Genomic DNA, 23215 nt, shown 5'->3' with positions numbered 1-23215 from the left:
TGTTACATTTTTTAAACTGTATTTACTTTAACATATGGAACTTATTGTCATCTCCATACTTCAATTCAGCAAAAGTTTATAGCACATCAGACCCCAGACTGGGAGCTTTTTTGTCCCAAGAAAATAAGCTTTCTTAGTCAAAGGATGGTTCTCCAAATGACCCTCCCCTCCCAATTTTTATTTTTTGCACAAGCATCTACTACTAATAAAAAAAAAATGTGTTTTAAAGTTACCCACATTGCCATACTATAACTGTTTTTGTTCATCCACGTGCATACATACTTTTCACATAGCTCCAATAAAAGTAAAGACTCTTGTAGTCAGACAGCCCTGAAGCAGCTCTACACTTTTGACCAAAGACTCGTAGGGAGCAGGTATATCCAACCACTTTGCTATTGCTGGGAACAGCCTAAATCCTGAGAATGCTCCCACGTGGAGCCTTTACATGTAATATTTTCATCATTTATGAGGCTGGATCAAATATTTGGGGCTGGAGGGTGGGATGGAAGAGGGTGTTTGTTTTTCATCTAGAAATCCATGTTTACAAAAAGCCTTCCTAAATAGGGCTCTTGCCTCCTTGGAGCCCTCAGGGTTGGAAATGGGTAGAGAAGGGGAGGTGGAATCGGGAAGTAAGACTTAAAGGATCCATCTCAAGTGGCACTGCCCTGAGGATTAGGAAACTTGGCTTGGACCCCTGGCTCTGCCTGTGGACTCCATTCACACTGACTCAATCCACTGAGCTAATTGCTCACTAAATCTCCATTACCACTGAGTTAGCTCCTTCCCCAAGCTTGCCTAGGCTCTCCTGCCTTTCCTTTTATTATTCCGCCATCCTACCATCTTTTCCATTTCTGCCACCACCATGCTTCTTCATGCCTTTGACAATTGCTGACACATGGCTGGACTCCCCACTGTCTACCCATCACCCCCCCTACCCTCACGCCCCGCCAACGCCCATCGTCCATCAGTCCCATAAACTCATCCCCCAGTCTAAGCTTACAATCTAAATTTCTTAGCCCTCTCACATGTGGCTCTGTCTCATCTCACAATAATATTACCTTGATAGAACCCTTCTGCTCCAGCTGGACCCATCTATTAGCCAACCCTTGATTTTGGAAGGGATTCACTCCTGCTGCTGCCTTACCAGCCCCAGCCCCTTCCCTGTTAACCCACCTTACTTCGTATGAGGGCTGCTGATAATGTGTTCTTAACAGATATTTGGTGAATATTGGTGACAATGGACCACTGGATGCAAAGGTAATGGTTTTGTAAGAGCAACAGACTGTTTTCAATGTAATCATTGTCCTTCATCTATTCAGTTCATTTCTAGCAAGGGGCCAGGTAACTGGAGATTTAAGGAAGCCTGTGGTTTAGAAAAACTGCTTTTTCTCTGTTTTCTTATTTGTAAAATGGACTAATAAGGAATTACTCTGGTTTATAGCAATGTACCTTATAAAAAGCAAATACTTTCAAAGTGTTTATTTATTTTGTTTGAGACACTTTCTTTTTCCTCAGGCCCAGAACAAGCTTCCTGGAACCCGTGACCCATGACGTCTTGTCAACATTCACACCGTCTGAGGGTATCAGCAATGAAGTAGAAGAAGCAGGTGAGGTTTTCTGCCCATAGTCTAATATCTCTAGCCTATTGGGTCAGTCATATTTTCATGTTTTATGTTTCTGCTTGAAGATAAGACTGTTTCCCATCCTTCAGTATTGAAAGGGTCCAGTTTTGAATGGAATCTGAACTAAACAAGTTGGTTCTAGTTCAGCTCGGATACTCTTATAGTCAGAGCCTGTGGTGGCCTCTTTCCCCTGGCGTGACCACATCACCCCCCTTTCCCTGTGGCAAATTCTGTTCAACATGTTGGTTATAAACCATTTACTGTGGATTTGGAGCCCAAGACTGCTGTGGAAAAGTCCTGCTTAGGTTTGGATGAGGAAAGTCCTGTGTTTATGTGTCTACCAATGGTATTACAGCAAATGCCTTCTCATCTGATGTACTGGGCTGTGTTTATCTCACAAAACCCAGAGGGATTCCGTGTCATACCATCTTCTGAAATAAAGTTAGGAAATAGTTTCTCTTTTCCTAATGGTGAATTTGGCCTTATCTTCAAAGAAGGCCTTTGATGTTTGGGACAGGGTTATTGGGCAGTAAGAGGAAATGGTAGGAGAAAGATCAGAGCCAATGATACACTGTCAACTTAACTTGGTTGCCAGAGAAAACGTTGAGGAAAGTCTCAACTAGTTCTCCTAGTTAGTAACGGGAAAGTACATTTATGGGTTGAATAAAAAATCATCCAAAAGGAGCTGAGCAGCAGAAAATATGGAAAAGAAATGTTTATTCTTCTCCAAAATGAGTTTGGACAGCATTGGACAAGATGAGGGTGATGACTCATTTGTAGGTTGGAGCCTACATCCTTTCAACAAGCTTTTATTCAGCGCTCGCTGTGTGCTCAATATCAATACCGGAGCCCACGCCTTCCAGAATTCCATGACTGAGGGGAAGGGACATGCAGGGCACGGCAATGCAAACTCCAGTGTGAAAGTGCTTGGACTGGGTCATGAAGAAAGGCTCCTGGAAGGAGGAGAGCCTGGGAGCCTCTCAGGCTAAGTCCTAGAGGCAGCGATGGGGCTGGCAGGACTGAAACGTTCTTTTACCTCTGCCCGTATGTTGTTCATTATTTTCTCCCTGCAAACGTACTTTTCCTAAGCAGATGATAGACTGAAGTATTAAGTATTAAGACAGGAGATTTCAAGTTCAGAGTGATTTTTTTTTAATTTTAGTAAAGTTAAAAACTGGAGGGGCTTCCCTGGTGGCGCAGTGGTTGAGAGTCCGCCTGCAGTTGCAGGGGACACGGTTCGTGCCCCGGTCCGGGAAGATCGCACATGCCGCAGAGCGGCTGGGCCCGTGAGCCATGGCCGCCGAGCCTGGGCGTCCGGAGCCTGTGCTCCGCAACGGGAGAGGCCCGCGTACCGCAAAAAAAACCAAACAAACTGGAATCTCTGCATTAAATACAGAACCTCAGAAATGCGAGTCTTCGGCAAGTTTCTAAAAGCAGTTACTGAATAGCTTTCAAGGGAAAAAGGAGAAATTTGTGATCTTTTCTTTCTCAGCCAGGTCAGATTTTAGCTGAGAATGCTAGAAACACATGCCTGAATTCAGCTTTTCACTTTTAAATTCCATTTGCCCTTTGTTCTGCTGTCTGGGGTAGGTTTGCCTGGCTCTGAAATTATTCCCAGAGTAACAAGTGAGAAGACGTTTATTTTAGGGGCAAATAAAAGTTGCTGGGCTCTCCAGTTGCCCAGGAACCTCCTTGGCTGCTACGAGGTGGCTGTCGCACAGGATGGGAGCTACAGGTAAGAGGAGAAGGGTGTGTAGAACTGGTTGGCCTTGGAGGCTGGGCTGGAATTGGACTCTCGAAGAGAGCACTCCGCAGGTCTCCCGGCCTGCCAATATTTTTCCAGAATAGTCCCAGCCAAGTGCCTTGACTAGTCTGAACTTACCTAACATTGCAATCCCAGCAGGTCTGTTAGGTATGGGTCACAGTTAATTGGAGAGGAAAATTGGGGGGTTCTGGGTTTCTTACTTTTCTGTGGAAGCAGAGGCTGCTCTTAATTGCTTCATAGAGCATCTCCCCCGCCACCCCCCGACTTGGCTCTCTGCTTTTCTGCCTGATGACTGTCGTCCCACAGAGGTGTCACGGTACCTTGTCCTTTTTTACGTACTTGCGCCCGCGTGAGGGATTTCATCACGCAGTCAGTCAGCACAGTACCCACTTTTGCAAGTGAGACCACGTAAAGTGACGGAAATTCACGGCTGTTTACTTGTGTCGTTATGAACGGATGTCTTGTAGTGAACAAGTTACATAAAAATCTGCTGTGTTATAGCCAAGGGTTAGAATCTAATGTCTCTTGCAATGCACAGGCCTTCCAAGCAATCGCCTGCAGCCCTTTCTGGACAGCGCTGGTGGTCTGGCCGTCGTGAAGGCCGCGTCGGCTCCAGGTGAAAGCCCCGCAGTCAGGTGCCTGTCGTTCTGTAGCCTTCTGTTGCAGAGATGGAGGCTGGGTCGTCAGGCCCGGCTCTCGCCTGCCTGGACGGTGGCAGCTTGCCAGCGCGTTTCACTGGGTGGTCTTCAACAATGGGAGGGGTGGGGAGCTCAGCTCTCCTCACCAAAGGGGAACAAGAAGGTTGGCAGCCAACCCCGTCACTGAAACACCACAAAGGTCCCGAGTGTGCCTGAAAAGGACAGAACAGGTTGCTGAAAGCAGTATTGTGATGGAGTTCATTTTTGTTCCCCTGATTTTACAAACCAAGCCTTACAATGTATGTGGTGATTCTCCCTCAAGAGGGTGAGCACCCGTGAGCAGCAGGTGCCCTCCGTCACGGACGTTCCCGTGCCCTTCATTCCCTTACCCTCTCAGGGAATCAGCTGTGGACCTGAAGGGCAGGCCGAGAAGGCCGAGACCGGCAGATCCCAGTGCCAAAGAGGCAGCTGCACGTGCCTCCGTCGTCCTTCTGATGACGGGGAGAACGAGAGCTGCCATTTAGCGAGACCTACTGTGTGCCAGGCCCTGCGCTAAGCCCTGTGAGCACTGTCCCTGCAACCCCCCAGCAGTCCTGTGAAGATGGGCAGCATGATCCTGTTGGACAGATAAGAGAGCTGAAGCCTAAATAATTGTAGGGACTTGTTCTGGTCTCACAGCTGGTAAGTGGCAGCTTACCAAGATTTCATGGCAGGGCTGCTGACTCCAAAACTCAGGCTTTGAGAAAAAAAAGGTATCCAGACAATCTCCCCTCTCAGTCTCTCTAAGGAGAGCCCCCTTAGCTTGGGAGAACTGTTTCTTTTGCAACTAACAGAGTGCAAGGGGCAGGTGGCGGCCTTTGTGAGACTTGCCTTAAGAGACATGAATTGAAAACTGGGGCCATAGCCGGAAGGTTTTGAGTGGTTCCACAGCAGCAGCCTGAGGGAGGCTGGGTCCTGAGGCCCAGATGATGTCTGACTTCGTAGGCAGTGCTGAAAGCTGCCTCTATCTTGGGTCTCCTCTTGGAACGTGTCTCCCGGCTTTCGCTCGCCCTGGGACATCATCTGAACTGGCTGTCTGAGTCTCTGCTCCCACTACAGGTGCCAGCTGAATCCACGTGCTCCTTGGGCCTCTGCAAGTCTGCTCAGGGTCCTCTGAGCCTCGGCAGGGTGAGGGGGGAGAAGGCGTTCTGCCCAGCAGGTGCTTTTCCTGGTCAGGAGAAGTGGTAGCTTGTGCAGAAAAATACCCTGGGGAAGGAAGTAGCAACTTCGACAGACAGGTAACTGACAGGAGATGGTACCTTCCAGGCAAATACAGGGCAGCCAGCAGAAAGAATGCTACGGGCCGTTACCTGCAGAGCAAAACCGAGTCTCCCAGCTGGCTTCAGAGAGTGGGCAGATTTGGCTGCCATGAGCATGGAGTTGCCCTCAGTTCCTTGTTTTTCTTTAAAAATTGTGGAAAGCCTGAAGCCAGGATGTTCTGGCTTTGTGTGTGTGTGTGGCGGGGTGGGTATAGGATACCTGGGTTTAAGATATAATTATGTGACCAACTAGTTGGGTAACCCAGAGGAAATCATGGAAACTCTCTGAGCCTCTCTTTCCCCATCCTCGCAAGCTGCCTTTTCAGGGCACTATGTGGATTCAGAGACATGGCACAAGGGAACACTTTTGATGCAGAAGGTTCCTGCCCACCTCAAAAGCCTCTGGCATCTGTGCTCACCCAAGATGAGTTGGGAGATAAGACATTTGAGGGAACTGGCCAGAGGTCAGAGTCTAGGCACAAGGGCTGCATCTGCTTCTGTGGTTGTGTTTGTTTTCTAAGAGCAGAGGCCTGAACTGAAGGCAGTTACGTCCTATTGCCAGATAAGCTGCTTTTCCCTCTCTTGTGGGAAGAGACAGTGAAGGCCTCAGGGTCTGGCAGGACTTGAGAGAAGAAAAGCTCTCGTGGCAAGAGGATCCTGGTTCGCACTGTTCCTGAGAGAGGTCTGAGGAGAGTTGGGGTGACCTCGTCTGAGAGAGCAGAGGCTTGGAGTGAATCTTATTAGAAAAAGGGGGAAGTGCTGGAGAAAGACGGTTGTTGCAGGAGGGAGCCATGTCTCTGGGGCCACTTCCAGGTTGGAGATGGTGTGGCATCCTGGTTAAGGGCGGGCTTTGGAACCAGACAGGCCTGGATTTGAACGTAGCTTTGCCAGGTGGTAGGCGTATGACCCTGGGCTAGTCACCTCCACTCTGAAACCCTAGTTTCTTAAAGTTGTTGCAGAGAGAAAGCAAGATACTGCATATAAAGCGCACAAAATGCATTGTGAACATTCAGGAGAAGGTGGCCGTTAATAGGAAAAGAAAGGAAAGAAAAACGGACTGGAAGGAGAGTTATCAGGGGATTGGGCAGCTGGAAAGAGGAGTAGGTGGAAGGCTGCACTGATGGAACCCCCCACTGGCTCAGGGAATGAGAAGATGGGGAAAGAGAGGAGTCCACAGTGGGGCAAGGTTTGCCCCAGGTGCCCCCGTAGGTACCAGTCTTTAGGCCCGGTCCCTGGGAAGACAGCTCCCACCCAGCTTTCTCCTCTGCTTCCTCCCTGCTTCAGCATATTCCATTCTACTGGTTAGGCCCCAAACCCGAGAGTCACCTTGGACTCTGTTCTTTCTCTCATACTCCACTTTAAGCTGGCCAATGATGTTGGCTTTATTTTTAAGATGTACTCAGAATCCTGCAACTTCCCACCATCCTTGTCTTCCAGCAGCATTTCTTACCTGGTCTATTGCAGTAGCTTCCCAAGTGTTCTCCCTGCCTCCACCCAGCCCTGACCTCCCTGCCCACAGTCTGTTCTCCATGGAGAAGTCAGCGTCAGCTTCCAAAAGAGGAGCCAGGCGAGGTCAGTTCTCTGCTCAACACTGTGCGTGGTTTGCTTTCATGCAGAGAAAATGCCACACACTGTCAGTGCCCTCACCTCCCCTGTCCGCTCCACAGCCTCAGTGGCCTCCTTGCTGCTCCTCTGCCTAAGCAGGACAGCCTCCCTTCCGGGACTTCGCCCACTGCCTGGAAGGTACTTCCCCGACAGCTGCACAGCCCCTCCCTCACTTCATTCAGGTGTCTGCTTCGTGGCCACCCTCACTGGACTGCCCTTTATTAAATCACACTCCCACCGTCATTCTCTCTTCCTTCAACCTAATCCGTTCTTTCTCAACGTTACACCTCCTGACGTATCTCTACTTGTTCATCTCATCTCATCTCATCTACTTGTTATTGCCTGCTTATCCTCTAGAAGGAGAGATCCACGGGGTCAGGGACTTCATTTTGCACCTCACCACCTCCCCAGTGCCTGGAGTAGACTCTGGGATGTGATTGGTACTCAATTTTTCTTTTTACTAGTCTACAGGTCTTTCCTGAATGTCAAAATGAGTATAATAAGAGTTTCAAACAGAATGAAATCATCACCTAAGGATTTATATAAGAAAAATGCATTCTGGGTATATGTATACGGGGGGAATGTGGGAGAGAGGGGCAGGGAATTCTAATACTATGAGGGTGTCTGTTTTAGAAAAGCCGGAAAGCAGTGTGCTAGGCCGCAGCAGAAGTAGCTCAGCTCCTCTGTCTTCCTCAAGGTGACTGACTTCAGGAATGTCCGTGGATGTGCCGTTGTGCCACTGTTCCATCTGTAAGCGGAGGGTGAGAATGGATGCCTCTCTGGCCCTCCTGCATCACTCAAGAGGAGTTTACTGAGCAGGGACTTTGTGTCCAGCACTGTGCTAGGCCAGGCTGGGAGCTGCAGAGAAGCCCAGGGCATCCTCACTCCATCAAAAGTTTATAGTCTAGTTGTTCATCTGGAATTTCCTAAGTGTGCCTGGCCATCCACTGCTCCCTTCTCTTTGCACAGTTGAATGAGAGTTCTGTTGCATCTGGGACGTGAGGAACACGGGAGGAATTTGAGACTAGTTCAGTTCCCTACATATGGGGGCCTGGTGGAGTCAGGCCCTGTGGTAGGCACACAGGTGACAGAAATTTTCTCTGTGATTGGAGAGTTGACAGCCTGAAATACAAGGAATAGGAGGTTTGGATGTCTGCCCAGAGGGGGATAGATCTGACTTCAAATTGCATCTCAGTCATTTCTAGCTTGGTTCTAGATTTAGAAGCTAAGGAAGAGTAAAAATAGGGGCAAATATCCCAAGAGGTCTCCTGCTGACAACAAACGTGCCTGAGAAATTACACTACCAACATCCCCAGACCCAACACCTACAGCATCTCAGGGAGCTGGGGAATAGTCCAAACCTTCTTCTCCAGGTTTTTTTTAACTTAGAAAGAAATTAATAGGCTTTTTTAAAAAGCAGTTTTAGGATTATAGAAAAAAATTAAGTGAAAATTACAGGGAGTTAACGCATACCCCTCCACCCCTACCAATTTCCCGAATTACCAACATCTTACGTTGGTGTAATGCGTTTGTTAGAATTGATGAGTCAATGTTGACACATCATTATTAATTAAAGTCCATAGTTTACAATTAAGACTTATTTTTTGCATTATACAGCCTGTGGTTTTGACCAATGCGTAATGATACACATCCACCATTACTATAGTATCAGACAGAATAATAGTTTCGCTGCCTAAAAATCCCCTGTGTTCCACCTATTTGGCCCTCCTTCCTTCCCTCTCCCAATCCCCGGCAACCACTGCTCTTTTTACAGTGTTTGTAATTTTGTCTTTTCCAGAAGGTCATGTAGTTGGAATCATACAGTATATATAGTCTTTCCAGGTTGGCTCCTTTCACTTAGCAATCTCCTCCAGTTTTTGTTTTCGTGTTTTTTTTTTTTTTTTGCGGTATGCGGGCCTCTCACTGCTGTGGCCTCTCCCGTTGCAGAGCACAGGCTCTGGACGCGCAGGCTCAGCGGCCATGGCTCACGGGCCCAGCCGCTCCGCGGCATTTGGGATCTTCCAGGACCGGGGCACGAACCCGCGTCCCCTGCATTCTCCTCCAGTTTTAAACATGGCCTTCTCCACGCCATGCCCCCTCACACCATACATCCAGCTGGGGTGCAAGGCACTGACAACGGAGGAGCCCACAGCCAGGGCTGAGACCCACCTGCCCAGAGCCCATGGGTCTGCAGTGCTGCTCCTCTGTCGTCATCCACTGGACACGCCTGGCGCTGGTGCTACTGGAGTTCAGCCCAGGCTGGTAAACTGTCGGTTGCTGCCTGTGTTTTGGTTCCACATCTGGAAGTATCGGCTGTGCAGACCTTGTGTCACGCTCTTAAGTAGACAGACGGGAGCACCGGGCCGTTTGCCTTCCTCCTCGCTAGTTTGGTTTACTTGCTCTGGAGCTTTGGACAAGCGGCGGGGAAGTGAGCCTCCCAGGCAGGCAGGGCAGGCAGCACTCCTTCACGCCGCATCTGGCGGCAGCCACGGCTCCCTCAGCCGCCGGAGTTGCTGTCTCAGCCCCAGTGGTGTCTGTGCTGAGCCCTGGGAGGCACTGAGCTTCAGGGCTTGTTTTGTGGTCATTAAGCAGGAAGACTGATCAGGCACGAAGAGAGTGAGAACGTTTTCCCTGCCAAGAAGTGCTTCTTTCTTCAGTCAGCCTCCCAAACGAGGATTCCTTGGTGTGTGTGTGTGGCAGGAACCCCAGTATTCAGTGCCGTCACCAGTCATTAAACAGTGAGGCTCTCGGGGGATGAGGGATAACGATGGATTTTATAACTAGAGCAGAAGGAGGACCTCCTCCAGCCGGGCTCCAACTCTGGACCCCAGTTAGACGAAAGGGAAGTGCGTGTGGATGGGGGTCACGTGGGCCATCTGGTTGAAGCAGGCTGAAACGTTCCAGGGCTGAGAGGAAAGGGGTGTACTAGGTGAAGAGGGTTCTGACCCTGGGGAGCAGGGACTGAGACCCCAGCTTCTGTTGCTTCTATGTGGAGTAAACGAAGAGCTGAGGCCAGCTGGCACTTCCTCACTTCCAAGGACACCAGGCAGGTGCCTCAGAGTTCAGTAAAAAGGAGAAAGAAGACATGGCCTCCTTGGAAAGTCAGCTCTCAGACGGTAGAAACTCCATGCCGGTCATCCAGTCCTTACCACCTCGTCCTCTGGTTTGCTCTTTGCCTAGCCCACCCTCCCATCTGTATCCTGTTCAGGGACTTGCTGAGAGCTCTTGGGCTGCCATTCAGTGGTTCTTCTGACTTGTACCCTGTGTAAGTGGAGACTAATAGTACTTGTCCCAGGTGTGTCACCAAGACTGTGAGCACTAATGCAGTGGAGTGTTGAATGCTCCTTAAACTCTTCAGAGAAGTACCGTCTACAGGCAAGCCGTCCTTGCTTTTGTCGTTAATTGTGGAATCAGGGTGGTGTGCCCTGCACCCTCTTGTCTTCCTGGGTCTCGCTCCAGCATCTGGAAGGCTGTGTCTGATGACTGACCGTCAACACATGGGAGGCCTTGGCCCTTGTCACAGTTTGCCTGCAGAGGCTACGGATAGAGACTGCTGAACATGGGAGGGTGAGACCCATGTTCCCTGCCAGATGCAGCCTTCATTCCTGAGTCACCTCCTCACATGCTGTCCCCCCAGGAGGTCCTGTGGGAGAATCCTGGACCGGCTTCTGTAGGTGCAGCCAGGCAGTGTGTGTCGAGGAGCAGGGACCACGTTTGCTAAACCAAAAGATAAATACATCATCTGACAAAGCATTTGGATGGGACTTTTTTCCCCTGATTTTGGGGGGAAACATCTCAGAAACGCTGAGTTTATAAATACCTTGTGATGTATTAAAAAATAACCCTTTAGGGCTTCCCTGGTGGCGCAGTGGTTGAGAGTCCGCCTGCCGATGCAGGGGACACGGGTTCGTGCCCCGGTCCGGGAAGATCCCACATGCCGCGGAGTGGCTGGGCCTGTGAGCCATGGCCGCTGAGCCTGTGCGTCCGGAGCCTGTGCTCCGCAGCAGGAGAGGCCACGGCAGTGAGAGGCCCGCGTACCACACACACACACACACAAAAAAAATAAATAAATAACCCTTTAGTACGAGGAATGGCATCCTGTCCAGTTGGGGGCCATGCCAGGACCTCCCAGCGGCGTGGTCGCCTGTTAGGGCAGGTTGTGCAGGGAAACACGGCGTGGCCTCGCCACACGTGTGAAGCTCCAGCGAGTGTTGGTGGAAGGAAGTCTCCAGGGCAGTCTGCGTTTTCTCTAGCACTTTCTCTACAGAACAATCTGTGGGAAACCAGGGCAGGGTCCCAGTTTTACCCACCACTGCCCGACTCCCCTCTCTAGAAAAAGCCTCCATGGCCGTGGAACAGGGAGGCTCCTGAACAGCTACGTTCTACAGCTTTCAAAGTCAGGAGGTGAAGAGGACCAGCCTGCCCCGTTGTGATGGAGTGTGAGGCAGCAGAACTCATTTTCCCTGCACAAGGACACTAACCAAAGTGCTAGCGCTAACGCCCGTGGTCTAGATGGGGGAAAGGCAGTGAGGCCTTGTTTCTCTGAACCTCGGCCAAAATGAGGTGTGTTACCCTTCCCCGGGCAGGGGGTTCTGACCTGTCTCCCACCCTCTGACAGTCACGATGCCCGCTGCAGCCAGCCTCCCTTCAGTCACTGAGCTTCCACGCTGAGCTGTTTCTGGTTATCCAAAGACCCAGCCATAAACCTTGCCTAGAGCAGTGCTGTTCGTGCCTCTTCAGGCATTTTCCACGTGGCCCCAAAGACATGTTCGTAACCCTTAAAGAGTGGCCTTTCAGTTGATCAGCCAACAGATTATCGAGCACCATGCGTGCTGCCCTCAAGACACTCATAACTCAGATTCTGAATATTTCCCAAATCCAAGCAAGAGGTCATTTCACGTTGAACTGCGTTACCTACCTTCTCTCATTGGAAGAGCCCTTGGCTCAGAGGAGGTGCTAGATGTCACCGTTATTATCATCATGATGATTATTACTTTGGCTTTTGAGATAAGCTGCTGATTTATAATTCCTTCCCAAGAGCCCATATTCTCGGAGAACTTGGCTATCTAAAGAGCTGTGTCACTTACGGTATGTTTGGGAATTTTATAGGTAGAGAAATGGAGGTCCAGAGAAAAGTGATGGTCTTTCACTCGGACCCTGAAGGCTGTGTACTTGGGTGGTTCTGCCATCAGGGAAAAGCCCACCAACACTGGGGACCTGTCATTGGTGAGATATGCTCAGGGTTCTGGGGAAGGCCCATCCAGGACAGGGAACCCAGAAAGGAAGCAGAGGGCATGGGGGGCAGCCAACAGGGTCCAGGTTCCCAAGCCAGAGCACCAAGGAGATAGGCTTCTCAGGGCCTCTTCTGGCTGCGGCCAGCAGTACCCTTTCAGGGGTGGGGCTGCCTCTTTGGCCCAACACTAGGGAGCCTTTAAAGGTTGAAGAGAGGTATGCTGCCCTCCGTTACCAGAACCTGGGCGCTCGTGGAAACCTGCCGGACAGTGCTATTTGGCTTAACTGAGGTGACATGGGGAGCAATGGGTGGGGTGGGGGGGCGGGCGTCCTGGAAGTTGGTGCAGGACTGAGAAGGTTTGGGATGATCTTGTTCTAGTCACCCTATTGAAAAAGCAAGTTTCATTATTATTTAAAAACTCAAATACACAAAAGCAGAAAGAAGAGTATCATGAACCCCATGTACCCATCACCCAGATTCAACAATTACCAAGACAAAAGAGTTTTTTAAAATACTACTTTGGGGCTTCCCTGGTGGCGCAGTGGTTGAGAGTCCGCCTGCCGATGCAGGGGACACGGGTTCGTGCCCCGGTCTGGGAAGATCCCACATGCCGCGGAGCGGCTGGGCCCGTGAGCCATGGCCGCTGAGCCTGCGCGTCCGGAGCCTGTGCTCCGCAACGGGAGAGGCCACAACAGTGAGAGGCCCGCGTACCGCAAAACAAACAAAAAAAACACTTTGTTTTCATTACTCTGCTCTGTGTGCAGATAGGACAAGGATGAACGCCACAAGGGTACTTTTTCCAAAAGAAGTGTGTGATCCAGTCTTCCCGTGCCCTCCTAACAGGGGCATGGAAAAGAAAGAACCCCAGCCCAGGGCCCTCGGGTTTGATTCTCAGTTGCTCCACGCTGCTCTGAGGTGTTTCTGTGTGTCTCCTTTACCAGATGCTGAGCTCTTAGAGAAAGCTTGAACTTTATCTTCGGATCCACAGAGCTTCATATTGAATGAGTGTTCAATAGGTGTTTATTGACTTGGAAGGCAAAGGATTGTATGCGTCAGAATGGACAGGTGTAAGTGATGTGAGTACTTAGTTCACCATTTGGGGAGGAAAAGGGGCAGCTGATGGGGTTTAGAGTTGAGTAAAGGGCCATTATCTGAACTCTGGGGGATCCTGAATGGGTGAAAGGTTAGGCGTGATCGTTCTGCAATGCAGGGGCTCCTGGTTTGGCTAAGAAGGAAGAAGTCAGCAGCAAGAGATGACAGGAGAGAGCTGGGTCAGAGCTGCTCTCTGCAGCTGAAAATCCACTTCTTGGGGAAGGGAAGGCCGGAAGCTAGAGGCTGAGCTGTTAACCCTTTGGGATGTCAAAAAGCCAGTTCCAGGGGAGCCAAAGCCCACTGGCGCAATCTGGTGTTAAGTGGATGTGGGACCCCTGGACAGCCAACACCTGTTCTACTTCCTGGTGGTCTGTGAGGCCCTGAGACTGTTCTCAACTTGTTAAGGGAATCACTGAGGGCACATCAGGTTTTCATGTGCAAACGCTAAAATGTGCATATGCTTGGAAAACTTCGGTCTCCTGCTAAGCTGTCTGCCCCCAGAAGTGGTGGTGCCCCAGCAGGGGTGACTGTGGCCCAGGGACCTGTTTACGTGTCACCTTTGCTACTCCGGAAGCCGTCTCGGCCCCCAAAGTAGGTGCTGTTTGCGACGGTGGTTTCTCTTCTTGGGTTTTTATTTCCGTGTGAAGAGGAGAAAACTAGTAATATGAAAGTCCAGAAAATATCTGGGGATATCTGAGAGAAACTTTGAGAAAATGTTTTATTCGTTAAAGTGTATTAAGATATTCAATTTGTGGAATAAAAGAAAATAGCTTTAAAAATGGCAAGAATTTCACTAAAAATACTAGAGCAGGGAACATCTTTATACAAAACTCGCAATTCCAACCGTGGCATCCCGTGCAACCAAGGCATCTCTGGCAGACCTTCTCTGTCAGAATGACCCACAAATCCATGGCGGAGACTCCAGGGGTTCTCAACCCTGGCTGCACATTACAGTTTCCAGGAAAGGGTTTTGGAAATGCTGATACCTGGGCCCCACTTCCACAGGCTCTAAGTGAATTTGCCTGAGGTGCTGCCCAGGCGTTGACGTGTCTTAGTGTCCCCGGATATTTGTTCCATGCAGCCAGCGTTGGGAACCTCCAGTCTTATGCTTACGTAAGACCAGAAGGAAGATGAGAGAGGTCAGATTAAGAAATGGAAGAATTTATTGTCTCTCACTACATGTTGGTGCATATTACGTGGATCCAGACTCAGAGGGCCGCGGCCAACTCGTGGATGGGATTGAGGTGCTCACTCAGGGCTGACTCCCGCTGGGGTGGGGGACTGAGCATCCTCATGAGTTGGCTACAGAGTGCATTGTGGGACCTGACGAACCAGTCCCTCCCGAAACATGGTGGCTAATGCATGACTCCAACCCAGGCTGATTTCGGTTTTTTTCAGCCTTCCTCAGTTTCCTTTTTCAGTTTGTCTGCTTAAATCTACCAAGGACACCAAGACCAGCAGGCAGGGGAAGCAGGTAACCCTGGCTTTGAATCCTTTACTTGAGTAAGATGTTTAACCTCTCTAAGCCTCAACTGCTGCATCTGTAAAATGGAGATGACAATACTACCTCCTTCACAGAGTTACTTAGAAGTTAGACAAGATAATATGTGCACATCATCTCACACACAGTAATTCAGCAAATGGTCACATACTCTCTTTTATGCTAAGATGGAATATTTCTTCCAATTCTAAATATTTGCCTTAATCTCATATTACAACAAAACCTGGTGTGTTACATTCACTAAATCGGAATGACTTTTAATTACATTTACTAATCAGTTAAGTTAGGAAATTAGTGATTTAGCAGGAAAAAAAGGCAGCCCTTAAATGTTAATATGCCCAACATGGTAATTGCAGCAAACGAAGTGCTTGGTGCATATTTTATACAATTAACTAAACAAAGTAATTTCAGATTAGTAAAGGTTGCTAAAAGAATATTAAATGTGTTTTCATTTTTTCCAAAATACTTGTCCACATTGTGTGGACGCAACAGAATCCTGGAATTAGGGGAGGGGGTTCTTTATAAGCCGAAAGAGTTGACTGTTGGATATAGACACAGGAAACACTTTAGATGTGATCATGGAGCAAAGAGCAACATTTTGTAGCCCAAGGAGTTGTTAGGAAATGAGGCCCTGGGCCTATGGGAAGATAAAATTTCAGCGATGACATGATAATATTTGGGGATAGATTTTTTTTTAATTTACCTTTTTAATTACAAAAATAACTACACACTTGGAATATTTCTGAAATGTTTAGTATAAAAAGTGCAAGTTTCCTGCTCTTCACCATAACTGATGTTAACATTTAAGTGTCTCCTGACCTTATCCTATGACAATCCAAATAACTGTACACCACATATTCACATGTAATTTTTTAAAATTACAAACATGGGTTGCTGTTTTACAAGTTGTTTTTGGGATATTCTCCAGGAACCTCTTAGGCCAACATTTCCCAAAGTGTATTTGATGAAATTCTCCTCACTAATGGTACTCTGAGAAAAAAGAGTAGTGTGGTCAAGTCAGTCCAGGCCTGTGGTCAAATAAGTCCAGGCCTGTGGTTGAGTGAGTTCAGCCTTCAGTGCATACTCTACCCACCTTTTGGTGATTCACAATAATAACAGCCCATTAAAGGCTCTGAAAAGGCCTGCACTAAGGAAACCTAATTTGCTTTTCTTAACAGAGCATTTCCCTACATTCTTTTGGCTAGCACATTTTAACAACTGATAGATTTTTAGAAGGCTGTTTTAGGCATTCCTCACTCACCTCCCCTCCACCCACTCCAGCTCCTCCATCTGCAGCCTGGTGGGGTAGGCAGGAAGAAAAAAAGCTCATCTATTCATTTAATTAACAAATACTTACTGTGCTTCTAGAGATAGATGCTGGGGCTACAGTAACGAGCAAGATAACAGGCCCTCTACCCTGGGAGGCTCCAGCACGGCGAAGGTATTAGTCACACAGGATGGGTTGCACCTGGGCCGGCAGAACATCAGCAGGGATCCTCTGCAGCTGTGGAGCCTGGGCGGAGCGGCTGGAATTATCCCTACCCCCTCCGCCCCACACCCTTCATCACGCCTCCAATTCCCCACACTTCGCTCTGCTATAAATAGTGGTGCCTGACCCAGCTGGCAGGATTCCATGTGTTTGTTTTCTCTGCGTGTGCCAGCCCTGCATGGAGGCCACTGGGCTTCCCAAGTTGGGGAGGGCTGACAGGAGTTGGGGTCGGAGGCTTCCAGCAGAAGGTGGGGACAGACGGACGGACTGGCGCATGCTTCAGGTTTCCAAATTGGTATTTATTTTAAGTTTTAGATGGTTTAAAAGAGCTTTCTAAGTGAGGAAGATTGGGGGTGGGTCGGGGACTGAACGTGTATATTTGGGGGTCAGAGAGGTGGAGAAAGTCGGTTTGCATGAGGTCAGATAGGAAAAAAGTAAACTGTCATGATTCTAAAGCATACTTCCCAGCTGGAGCTGGAGAGCTGGAGTTGTTTGCTGTGTGAGCACATGTGCACACGCATGCCTCTGTGTGTGTGTGTGTGTGTGTGTGTGTGTTGTTTGTCTGTCTGTCTTAGAGGTAGTGCGTGTACATGCCCAGAGCAGGATGCCTGGAGAGCCTGGGTGGAGGCGTCTGACCCCTGAGCTATTTACCTATTCTTAAACCTCTTTTGTTGAAATATTAGGGATAAATCTGTAACAAGGATCAGACTAATGAAGGTACTTCTACAAGTAACCCTAAAGGAAGTGACTCAAATTGAATAAGTTGCTGTCATTTATTGAACAACTGCTTTGAACCAGTCATTGTTCAGATAATTTGCTGATGTGATCTGTGTCTCCTTCAACTTGCTTGTGTGAGAGATGTTACTGTCCTGCGTCAAAGTGGTTCCTCCTAAATGTCCGGGTAAGGGTTTCGTGCTTGAAGGAAAGTCTAGGAGAGACACTGTCTGTGTCACAGTGCAGTCAGGTCAGATGCCAGCTAAAGAGAGGCAGCTTCTGACCCCGCCTTGGCCCCGACTTAGCAGTTCAGCCATTTTGCCCCATGGCTTAGCTTTTCATTTAAGTGCTTCAGATTTCCTGCCAGCGTGCAAGAGCCTGTTAAGGGTTGGGTGTGTGTGTGTGTGTCTGTGTGTCTGTGTTAGGGGTTGAGGTGTGAGTGTGCCCACGAGTTGGAGTTGGGGCTGGTTTAGCCCAGCATTTGCTTGAATCGGCCCCAGGAGTGGACAGGTCAGGAAGTGGCAGCCTGACCCTCATTCACTCTGGGTCACGGAACCGGAGACCGGTTTTGAATCCTGGGGAGGGTATGGGTATGGGCCTGGTGCCATTGGTTGCTTAGTCATCATGAGGAAGGGGCACAGAAAATGACTGCAGGTGACAGCTTAATTGGAATTGGTGGTAATTATGTTGCCTAACAGAGTAAATCAGTCTTTTCAACCCCCAAACTTCCTAAAGGCCCAGCCTCCCCTCCTAAGAAAAAGCTCCCTCTTGACTATGTGACTACAGTTCTCTCTCCTCTCTGCCATGACCTTTCACTTTTGTGTTTTGGGTTGTAATTCGTTCACTCAACGGGTGTTTGCTGAATACCTCGAACCGTGTTACACACTCGAGATGCCCCTGTAATAAGATCACCACCATTCCTGATCCCTGAGCGTTTGGTCCAGCGGTCAGGCAGACCATAAGTAATTAGCGTGACGGCGCTTCCACGGGGGAAGTGCAGGATTCCAGGGGACAAGAGCTGGTGGCCCAACTGCTGCCTGACGTAGAGTGGGTGCTGGGAGCTTGCCTAGCGAAGGGAAGCGAGTTTCCCTGGGCGCCTGCTTCTCCCCACACTCTCCCCCGTCTCCTCCTTGGCAAGCCTGCCCTCACCCACGTCATGCTCCGGCGCTGTGAAGGGAAGCCCTGTGTCCTGCTTGTCTTTTCCCCTGAATAAGAACCCCATTGGGCTCCCCAGAGGCAGGGCGATAGGGACGGAGATCTCAGACACCCATGCATCACCTTCCCCTGCTCAAGCTCTGCTTTGCATCAGAAGCAGCCCTGGGGGTTCACCGGATCCAAACTCCAAGGACCAAATAGAGTCAGGCCTGGAAGAGATCTTGGAGGTAGGTCTTTACAGCTTAGCAAACATTCACTGAGTGTCTATTATGTGTCCAGGAGAGACTTGTATATAAATAAGGTACAACACAGTGTGAGAAGTGACAGTGACAAAGCAGAGGCTTCAGCAGTCCTCATAGGCTTCCATTAGCTCTAAGCCTCTTACCTACCTTAAGTGATGTACTTTGATGACTCTCCCGGGACTCTAGTAGGAATGAATGTGGATGATGGAAAGGAGGCTTCTTTTAGAACTTGTGAAGAGGACTGACTTGGAGGACTGACCTTCTGTGCTGAGCAGGGCCCGAGTGTACAAGTGTGCGTGCACTCAAATGTATGCCACATTTCTTTTGTCATGCCTCTGATGCCTTTGCTAGTGGTTCTGGTTCTTTGCCTGTACTTTGTAAAATCCAGTCTATCTTTGATCTTTTCTTGAGGCCATGCTGCATTGGGTGTAATAGAAAGATGGTGTCACAGCAAAGGTTGACTAGGTCCCAGGTTCTTTAAGGATGGGACACTGCCTACTTTTCTCTATGTCCCCTCCACCCTCCATTCAGTGTGTGGCACCTAGTGGGTGCTAAGTGTGGTTTTGCTGGACTGACCTGAATTCTGCCCTGAGCCCACCCAGGGGCTTGTACCGCTCATCAGGAGTGACTTTGGGGTTGCCAGCTGTTTTGTCTGCTCCACTCACCGTGATCGCTAAGCAGAGCACCCTTGTCTGTCCTACTCTTCTGGCAAGGTTTGTGTTCACTCATGGCTCACTGTCCAAAATTCTTTGTCCTAAGAGATAGGACTTAAGCTGTTAAGGTCCGTCTTAAGTGCTGTTCAGGTCCTGGGACTGGTTTGCCTATGTACTGTGTTCGTGCTGTCTACCCACACTCGGATTAATTCCTTTCACACTGGACCTCTCATCAGCTGTGTGCACCAGAAGCCTTGGAATTGAATGCTCCTGTTTCCTCTCCAGTCACTGTTAACCATTTTACTTCGTTGTTTACCTGTGTGGCTATAGCCCTGGCCATAGGCTGTAATTAGAAACAGGTAGGTGTAAAAAGAGCAGGTGGTCTGTTGTGGCTTTGTGAGCTCACCGATGTGGTCGGAGGTGAGCTCCTTACTGGGGCTGGGGGCGGGGGGGTGGGTCAGAGAGGGCTTGGGGGTGTGTTTTCCTTTCTATAAACACTTCTCCATAACTTCTTGTCCAGATGACCTACTGTCTGACAGGGATCTTTCCCCTTTCTCTCCAAGCAAGTAGAGACACTACGGAGAAATTATCATTATCATCATCAAGAGAGTGCAGAGAGAGGGCATAAACAGGGTGGGATGGTGGGAGAGGTTATTAGCTTAAGTGATATAAATGTTGACTCGTGTTGGGTGGAGACTGAGAGACTGGCAATTGTCTTGCCACAAACTTGGGAACACTGTAGTACCACCCAGGGATCTCCTGTCCCACTGGGCTGTTGTGAGGTTCTGTAAAACACTGTATACAGTGTAGGTGTTAACTGCTTTTTTTCGGCAAAGAGTCTTTCTTGAACTTCTGATGCATGTGTTGTAGGGCAGCAAAATCAGGCCATTGCTTAATTGGGTACAGCTTATGAGGAGCAATGAGCAAAGAGAGGATAGCCCATCTGTGTGGAGTTGTTCAAATGCAACAAGTCCTTAAGTCTTAAAGGCCATTAATCTCAAAGCCCACCAGTGCCACAGTATGAAATTAGACCTGCAGTGAACGGCTTTCAGTAGAAAAGTTCCACGACACCTGTCCCCCCTCACTGCTATGTGCCAGGCTGCCTTCACACGTAATCTCCTTAACTCTTATTAGCAGCTCAGCAAAGGGGGTATTATCATTCGCATTTTCACAGAGAGTAAACTGAGGGTCAAAGACTAAGTAATTTACCCAAAGTCACCTTCTACCAAAGGTAGAAGTGGCAGAGCTCTTATCCAAACCCAAGGCTCGTGGTATTTCAGTACCTGATCCTGCAGAGTTTCAATGTTGTCACTTAGTAGAGAAGCTATGTCTATAATACAAATTTGAGATGAGCCCTAAAATCCTTACGTGGTAAAGCATCACAAAGTGTTTTAATAACCTCTTTCCCCATCTGTAAAGGGGACGATAACACTCCCTGGGCTGTGATGGTGAAAAGTGGACCATGTGTGCCCACCCCCAGCCCTGGGCTCGGCACAGAGTAGGTGCTTTCGGCATATTTAGTGCTCTCGTCCCTACTCCCCTCCCCACGCTCTCTCTTCAGGCCTGAACTTGTCCTCTTTCTCACGTACAGCTTTCTTCCTTCTCCTCCCATCCCTCTCTGCCTGCCTTCTTCCACCCTGGCCTCAAGCTCAGGGCCATGCTGTCGCTGGCTAGATGATAGCCAATCACGGTATCATCCTAGATGAGGTTCCCTGCAGTTCAGTGGCTGCAGGAAGCCCGAAGTCTCAAGCTTATTTGGGTGTTTGTTTTGGGAGAAGAGACAAGAAGGAAAACAAAGAAGGTTCTTGAATGAAACCTCAAGCCATAGGAGCATCTGCAGAGGCACTGACTTCTGTCAGGCAGCTTGGCCTTCCCCAAGGGCTGCCAACTCATCTAAGGGCCATTTGGGTTTGAAAAATAAAGGCCACAGTTAGTCATTTCCCCCTAGAAAAACCCTTTGTTTCCACCACTGATAAGTGTGTCTGCATGCGTTCCTCTTATAGGCCCACGGGTCAGAGTAACATTCCTTCCCAATCCCAAATTTCTAATCCAAATAGACCCTTTAGTTCAGCAGACATTGACTTTTCTAGGTGCTAGGGTTACTGAGATGAAGTGGACGCCTCCTTGCCTTCAGGGAGTTTAGAGTCTGGGAAAAGAGGCATATTATAGACAGGCATAAATCATCGTGGAAATGTTGCAGTTGGTGTGCACGGCGCTGTGGAAAGTGGGATGAGGAATAATCACTGGAGGCATTATACAGTGACGCTGGAGGTAAGTTTCGAAGGATAAGAAAGGGAGAAGCAGAAGATGGTTCTGGGAGAAGGAAGGTGTGAAAAAGCAGCTTGCCCGGGACTTAGGGCTCGTGGGAGGAAGACAAGGGGAAGGTTGGCTGCAGCCCAGTTAATACAGAGCCTGGAAGGTTGTGTGAAGAAGTTTGAACCTTATTTGATCATACTTGTTTGGGGAGCTATCAAAGGTGAGTCTATTAGCTCTTTTGCTTGTTTGTTTTTAACTGACCTCAAAAGGGGAAAAAAATCACTCCCAATTCCTTCACATTATCAAATCAGCTGCTTTTATTTGTTTCCTATTTCCTTCCAGGCCTTACCCAACTGTTTACATGCTTTTTACAAAATGCGATCTGCTTTTTTCCTTAATATCCTTTAAACGTTTTTCATGTTGCTGCTTGCTCTTTCTAATTATTACTTTTAATGGCTGCATAATAGTCCACTGATTTTTCTGCCGTAACTTAAAGCAGTGTGGTAGAGTGAAAAGAGCCAAGGGTTTTTTTTTTGGGGGTTTTTTTTTTGTTTGTTTGTTTTTTGGTTTTTTTTTGCATTACGCGGGCCTCTCACTGTTGTGGCCTCTCCCGTTGCGGAGCACAGGCTCCGGACGCGCAGGCCCAGCAGCCATGGCTCACGGGCCCAGCCGCTCCGCGGCATGTGGGATCTTCCCAGACCGGGGCACGAACCCGTGTCCCCTGCATAGGCAGGCGGACTCTCAACCACTGCGCCACCAGGGAAGCCCCAAGGGGTTTTTTTTGTTTTTTGTTTTTTTTTGCGGTACGCGGGCCTCTCACTGTTGTGGCCTCTCCCGATGCAGAGCACAGGCTCCAGACGCGCAGGCTCAGCGGCCATGTCTCATGGGCCTAGCCGCTCTGCGGCATGTGGGATCTTCCCGGACCGGGTCACGAACCCGTGTCCTCTGCATCGGCAGGTGGACTCTCAACCACTGCGCCACCAGGGAAGCCCGAGCCAGGGTTTTTAGTGTCAGCCAGACCTCGTTCAAATCCTGACTCTGGGGTTTACCATCTGTGTGATCTTGGACAAAATATTTAATCACTCTGAGCTTTAATTTCCTCATTTATAAAATGGGTTGGTCTTACACCTACCTTACAGGGCCATTGTGAGAATTATATCAAATTAGGCAAATGATGGATGCCGGCCTATAGGAGGCATTGCTCAGTGAATGGTAGCTGCTCATTTGTCATCTTTACTGTTCGGTTGAGCTTGATATTCTAGAAGGAAGGTAGGTGACCTTGTGGAGGCTTATTAGTTGGGGAGAGGAGAATCAGGGAGCCAGTTTGAAGGCCCTCGACATGCACCGTCTGCTACAGTAGCCACTAACACATGTGGCTACTGAGTGCCTGAAATGTGGCTAGTCTGTGCTGGGACGTGTAGTAAATAGAAAATACACACTAGATTTAGTAGACCTAGTATAAAACAAAATATAAAACTTTATTAATGATTTTTATATCGAGTATATGTTGAAATGATAGTATTTTTTGATATATTGTGTTAAAAAAGATATTACTAAAATGATCTCCACTTGATTTTTCAGTGCAACTACTAGAAAATTTTAAATACTCTATGTGGCTTGCATTGTGTTTCTCTGGTTGCTCCTGCCAGAGTTAGAGTCCACGCGACCCATCTGATACTGGGGTGGAGAATGAGAGGGAGCCAGGAGACAAGGATGAGTCCCGGGTTGGGCAGCTGAGCGGATGGTGAATCTTTACATAGTTTTAGGGAAGACTGGGCAGGAGTAGATGGGTTTGTCTGTGTTTGTAGAAGGAGGTCATTAGCGGGTGTCCTCTGAGCAGTGAAATGAAAAGCAGGTATTTGGTCTGGACCAGAGAAGCTGTCCCTGCTTTCCTTCAGAGCTGCCATTCTGGCTGTCGCCACATCACACACATCCGTGGTGAGATTACTGAC

At 48.8% G+C, this 23215-nt stretch overlaps 1 protein-coding gene across 8 annotated transcripts in view; it reads left to right on the top strand.

Moving 5' to 3' along the window:
- The window catches only part of BOC (BOC cell adhesion associated, oncogene regulated), a 261869-nt gene that overhangs the window by 186268 nt on the left and 52386 nt on the right, over positions 1 to 23215 (top strand). For all 8 annotated transcript variants that reach the window (XR_010943738.1, XM_067738890.1, XM_067738889.1 and 5 more), the window contains one exon: positions 1516 to 1607. The gene's annotated coding sequence lies outside the window, so the exon portion shown is untranslated. The remainder of the gene's footprint in view (positions 1 to 1515; positions 1608 to 23215) is intronic.

The sequence above is a fragment of the Pseudorca crassidens genome, chromosome 5, assembly GCF_039906515.1.
Source record: "Pseudorca crassidens isolate mPseCra1 chromosome 5, mPseCra1.hap1, whole genome shotgun sequence".
Lineage (NCBI taxonomy): Eukaryota > Metazoa > Chordata > Mammalia > Artiodactyla > Delphinidae > Pseudorca > Pseudorca crassidens.
The sequence above is the reverse complement of the archived record's forward strand: the minus strand, read 5'-3'. Positions and strand labels throughout refer to the sequence as shown.